Here is a 6,413-nt window from a genome sequence, read left to right as displayed (position 1 = left end):
TAACCTTTAATATTAGCCCCTCCATGGCTTGCTGAAGTGGCTGCTGCTGTCTCCAAGGCTGAAGCCGCTTCTCTCTGTGGCTGGAATGTAGAAAAGGTGAGGGAGAGACTTGCTTGTTCTGTTTGTTTGGCTTTGTCCCCTGACCTTTTTTTGTCCCCCCAATTGCTCTTCGCATCCTTGCTCAAGCTCAACTGTATTTCGAATGTCCCGTTGCCTTGCCAAAAAACTGTGTGTAATGTGTGTCCCTCCTCCCTGAACTTCAGCTTTCTTCACCCCAGCCACCAGGAGCTTATCAGACGTCTGCTTTGACATTTAAAACTACTTTTGTTTCTTGGCCCTGGCCATGCCTGTGATTTGTTGACTCATTCCTCCCCACAAGCTGTATGATCTAGTGATTAAGTGAAGGCAATTGCTATAGGCTTTAGCTCTGTCTGTTTTACGGAGTGAGAGGTAAGGGCTGTTGGGCTCGAAAGGAGATAAATGTGTCTAATGTGTCTTTTACCACTGAACTGCTCTAAAACCTTGGGTATGTCACTTTGCCTCTTTTGTGTTCCTAGCTCTTGGTTTTGTCATAGGATATTTTGGCAATATCCCAGCTATTACCTAAACCAGCCTAGCTAATTTAGCTACACTTGCAATATGCATACTGTAGTATATCTTAGGGAAACACTAATGGTATAAATGTCTTTATCAGTGCAGCTACACCCTCATGAGGATTCCTGACTTTTAGTGACAAAGCCAGGCTAGCGTATTTCTCAAATTTGTTCACCGAGTTTGTGCAGTATGAGGTTAGCTTCTTTCTTCCCACTGGGGACAAGCTAAAAGGATCCCACATCACATGAGTAGGAGGCCTAATTAATTTGATGCGGAAAGCTAAGCAGGGCTGTGTGTAGGGTGCAAACAAGAGACCTGCATGGATGAGACTGGGGGCATGCATGCCTCACGGTTAAGGATGGTGCGTTCCTTTAGAGCAGGCACACAATGTTAATTTAAGGACTCAAAGTGATGTATAAGTGGGAGGGCAAAGGGGCACCAAGTTCTCTTACTTTATCCTCAAATGGTACAATCTAGTAGCTGGATACATCCTAGAAACTTATAATTAAAGGTCTCTGCAGAATATATGAAGGCTCTGCCTGAGCTTCCTGCATAATTCTCAGTGAACGAAGAGAAAAAAGCCTTTGAAAATACATGAGGCAGTGAATCTGTCCTCTCTGTGTGTTAGAGCTCCAGCAGAGCTGCTGAGACCTGACATCACTGAAGGAATGTTATACTTGAAGTACAGCATGATCAAATAAAATATGCAGAAACCAAGCACAGCCTTAGGCTCATTTCATTTTAAACAAATAAAAAACAGTAAGGGCTGATCATGCAGTTAGAAATGGCACGAGGAAAACAGGAGAGAGAAAAAAGGAAACCTTAGCTTTAGGAGTTTGTGGTACATGGAAGTGAATTCTGGGGCAACAACAGGTCATGGATACCGCTTGACGCGAGGTTACGGACCACCCTCTGTAAGGGCCTCTGTGTTTTTGTGGCTGTAGAGCCTCAGAGCTGTCTGCTTAGGCGATGGTCTTTCAAATCTAGCTGTGTGGGTGGGTCTGGGTGCCTGTAAAGAATAGGTGACTGGGAACTGATATCCAGCATCGCCGCCGTGCCAGTATCTGCTATGCTTCAAGGTGGGCACCGTCTCTGCTAGCATTTTTGAGTTTGGAAGGGAAGGGTGTGCCCTTAGAGGGCTTCTGTGATCCCTTGATATTTTAATCTATTTCTCCTTTCAGCTTGCTTGCCATCAGAAAGCAAATGTAAGTGGTATGGTTGGGCCTATGGTGGTAAGCAAAGAGAGTACCTTCAGCAGATGCAAACTGGTCTTATTGCCTGGGGTCCCTCCCCAAATTACCGGCTTAAAAGAATTGCCTCTCTCTTGTACTGCCTCTGTTCTGATGAGCTTTCTTGTCCACCAGCCTCCTTCTGTCTTCTCTTTGTCACATTGCTGTTAAAGACTTTCACCATCCCTTCAGCACATCACTTGCTGTTCACAGTGCTCTGCTGTCCTTTCCCAATTTTTTTCCCCTTCATTTTGTAGACGTGTATTTTTCCAGACGCTCAACATTGGGTAGAGTTTGTTCAGCCCACGAAGTTGGAAAAAAAGAGGAAAGATTTTATAGAGAAACAGTGGATAGGGACTTTTCACTTAACCTGTCTCTGTTTTGTCCTTTGCCATCTCCTTAGGTACATCACATCTGTTCCCATACAGTGTTTTTATTTTTATTATTTTATTTTTTTTTCTGGAGCACAGCAACAGGCATTAGCTAAGAGATGGCTGAGGAAAAATGAGGACAAGCTTCTGCAAACAGCCACAGTCCCCACTCAGGGTTGCTAGGTCTCAGCCAAAGGCTATTTATTATACATACATAGCAGCCAGTGTCCTGTCTTCTTAAGACAGGCAATTCTGTCAGACTCCAAGCTTTTGTGATTAAAACACATGTATGAAGTGATAAAACATGTTTCTGTGGTACCAAACAACTTCAGAACTGCTGGGCGTTTTTGAAACCACGTGCTGCTGATCCTCTTTCACCAAGGAAAATAGTAGCATTTTGCACTTTGTAGACAATGGGAGTCTTATCACTGCTGTGTTAAAAGCAGAGTTACACCAAAGCTGAGCTGTTTTGAAAATCCCTCCTTGAGCTCCCAAACTTTAATCTCCTGGTCTTGCAAGTAATGCACTGTATATCCCTCCAGCCCTTCTCTTTCTTTAAAAGAAGTGATCCTTTTGAGTAAGCTTCTGCATCAAATGTGAAGTGATGTGGGGATGAATGAGGATGGCTTACATGGACTCAGGAGTCACCCTTCCTTTTTTTTTTTTTTTTTACTGTATTGTCATAGCAACGACAATCCGCCCTTAGTATAGTCAGAAATGATCACTGTGTGCTAGCTATACTTTAGAGAAGTATGTCACTTTTTTTTCTTTTTTTTTCTTTTTTTTTCTTTTTTTTTCTTTTTTTCCATCTGGAAGGATGACAAGGCACAAGAGTGAATCACGGCGTCTTGAAAAACCCCAAGCACCGTTTTGTGCATGGCACCGCTTCTGGTTTGCATTTCACTGTGTACCAGTGGCAGGAAGGAAAAGAAAAAAAAAAAAAAGGACGTAATTACTGCCATAAAGCATGAACTTCCAATCCCTTGAGAAACACAGCAACTCCTTGTAGAGTTTTAGTTGACATGGTGATATTTAAAAGTAGCAATATACGATGCTGGAAGCCATGGTAACCCCTACTGTACGGAGATACTATAATGTAAGGCACCCTGTGGTGGATTGTTGACAACAGGGCTTGAACGTGGAGTCTTTGGCTGTAAAAGTTACAGGTTCAGTAGCTAACATACTCATCCTGTTACACAAGCCAATGCATCAGCCTCTCTGTATGGCCTAGGAAACACAGGCTCCACATTGCACTGAAGCAGGACGTTGTGCTTGCGAAGTGGCCATCGATCATTCCCCTCCTAAGACGGCTGGATCAGTAGCTTTGGTGTATCTCTTGCTGCTGAGCTGTGGCTGATGGCAGGCAAATTGCATTAAGTTTCTTTTCCTCGCCACCAAGCCCTGAGAGCCCTCACTTGAGGCTTTGAATAGGTTGTGTGATCAGCCGGCTTTCACACAAACCCATATAGCGGGGAATGTGTGCAGTCATAGTGGAGCTGCCCTGCTGAGAAGCACTTGTGATGTGAAAGGCTGTCAGGGGCAGGTGGCATCAGCTACCCGCCTGCGTGTTTCTTTGCCCAGGAGAATTACCTGTACGGCCCAGTGCTGCCCTTCTGCAAAGCTGCTATTGCAGGGACAGCCTATTGACATACCAGCTACATCTTGGAGAGGAAAAGTGCTCTGCCACGTGGCGCATCACAGTGCGAACCTGGAGTCCAGCACTCTCCACTGAGCTCCCCTGGAGACTTGCTGTGCTGTGTGGCTCTCTGCCCTCTTCTTGGCTCGGGATTATATCCTGGCTCCACTGAAACGAGCCAGGCTTTCGACCAGAGAGGTCTGCAGCAGAGATTTTCTCTCAGCGTGCTATACAAAAATTTATGGGGGCCTGATCTTGCCTGGAGCTTCTAGATGATAAACCAATATTAAGATTCACAATAATAACTCATTACAGACAGAGTATCAAAGCTGTTCCCACAGGGCCCGAGATGAAATTCTTTTTGAGGCATATTTGGCCATATTACAGACCTCTCCCTAACGCAAAGCTAACCTTTTAATAGCCCGATGCACTGGGCTCTGCTGGTCAGTGAATCACCAGGGGAAAAGCCAGGGCTGGGGCTGGGAGGCTGTGCTGAGGCTTCACAGATGTTCTTTTGTAGCCGGAGGGACACGGCTGGTGTGGTGTGGCTACCTTGGGAAAAGTGGCTCTTGTTTTTCCAGCAGCACTCGGACGAAGCTGAGTGACATTACTGGTTATTTGTCACTCTTCGTCTGGCAGCAGATGGTGATGAATGGATAAATGCAGTCATTTCGGATGTTAAGGGTTACACCAGACTGAAGGTATAATGACAATGCTAAAAACATCAGTAGTTTTAAAGTTTAGAGAGAAATTACAGCTTAGTGTTACTGTTGTTGTTTGCTTGCTTTTTTTAGACATACCAAAAGCGGTTAGATGTACCCAATAAATGTGAACCAACCTCTGAAGTTTTTCTGGGACTATAGTGGTGGCCAGCTTCATACTAGTGGTCCAGTGACTGAAGAGTTTCATGCTGTAAGCCTTGTAGATTGGGTTTTGGGTTTTATTTTTTTTTTTATTTTTTTTAGCCTTCTGTTGGTCTCTTAAAGTGCATATTTTACTGTGCAGATAATCTGTATTTGTGTGCTGTTGTCATGGTTGCATAGGTATGGACTTTCCCTCTCTCAAAGACCGAGAGAAAAGCTAACAGCACTTTGCTGAGCGTGTATAATCACAAAGGAGCACGTCTTCCAGCACAGCAGGATCCTATTCTCCCTCTTTTCTTTTCTCTTCCTGAGCCCCTTTTCCTCCAGTTCGGCATGCTAACTTTAATCTATGTTGCACACTCCCTGTGGGGAGCTCCTCAACTGTTTAGCACTGACCTGAGCATTGATATTGGTACGAGTGTTATATCACTAAGATAAACAGAAGAGGCAGACCAGTACACAGAGCTTTTGGCAACCCACCTTTTATGTCCCTGTTCCATTTCAGTATAAAACCATGCATGGCCTTCCCAGGCTTGTCTACCTTGCACCATTTCTTACCAATCTCTTTTTCTTCTCCATCGTTATCTCCTCAAATCTCTAACCCTTTACCTCTTTCTCTTCTCTACTGTTTCCCAGGGCTCTTTTACTTTTTTCTTGCTTTTATTACATTCATGTGTGCTTTTATGGGGGAGATCAGGCCAGGAAGCACAGGGTAGGTCTGTGTAAGAAGAGAAAGGATAAGAGGATGACTGAGTAACTACGAAGGACCGAGGATGAACCTAGACCTTTAGAGCTGCAGATGCCTCTCCTGTCTTTGTGATCTTGCAGGGTCTTGAGCAAACAGCTGAGGGTCAGCGAACCAGCTCACCTCTCTGTAAATCTGACTTCTCTATAAATGGATGGAACTGTTCAGTGAGGCACTTGGTGTGTAACAGGGCTGCCAACATCGTCTCTGTCCGGACCCTTCTGGCATTTTGTTTTGGTGCCATGTAGTAAAATGAGCGTGGCTGTAGCAGAGCCTAGGAAACGAGTACTGCTCTGTGTTGACATGGGAAAGGAAGGCAGTAATAACGTACCACCAAGGACTAAATATATACTTGCAGAAAGGGTACAAATGCTAGGTGACTAAGGCAGCTGCCCTGGTGTTTCTAGCCAGCAAAGCCCTTACTGGTGGTGCCTGAGGCAACTAGCTGGCTATACTCTGGGAGCACACGAGTTTGCAGCACCACAGTGAGGGAACCAGATCTGGATGTTCATAGCAAAAGCTGAAAGCCTTCCTGGTTTTCCTACTCAGTCCGTACCTGGCAAAGGTGCTGAAGCCTTCCATGCTGCTATTGTTTCCCTGCCGTATCTCTGAAGGCAGCCATGGGGATGCTGGCGTTTGCTGCCAAGGTGTCTCTGCTGTGTAAATACATTCCTAATGTCCCTGGGGATGCATTGCTTTAAGAGCTTGGGTTTTTTTTTTCATGTTAGCAAAGCAGGTAATGGGAGTCGCTGCATCCTGCTGAGACTTTGGGGGGAATGTAGAGAGACAGAAAGCAATTATTCGAGTTAGAATGTGTGCAGAGCACTTTTATTATTGTTATTCATTGTTTTATCACCACGCGAGTTGTACTGCACTACAGAGGAGGAAGAGAGGACCATTGGCAAAGCAAGTGTCAATCAGTGAATTTGATACATCCTAACCCTTGTTTTCTGCCAGTTGAGGTTGCCACATGCA

The sequence above is a fragment of the Anas acuta genome, chromosome 4 (assembly GCF_963932015.1).
Source record: "Anas acuta chromosome 4, bAnaAcu1.1, whole genome shotgun sequence".
NCBI classification, from domain to species: domain Eukaryota; kingdom Metazoa; phylum Chordata; class Aves; order Anseriformes; family Anatidae; genus Anas; species Anas acuta.
The sequence above is the reverse complement of the archived record's forward strand: the minus strand, read 5'-3'. Positions refer to the sequence as shown.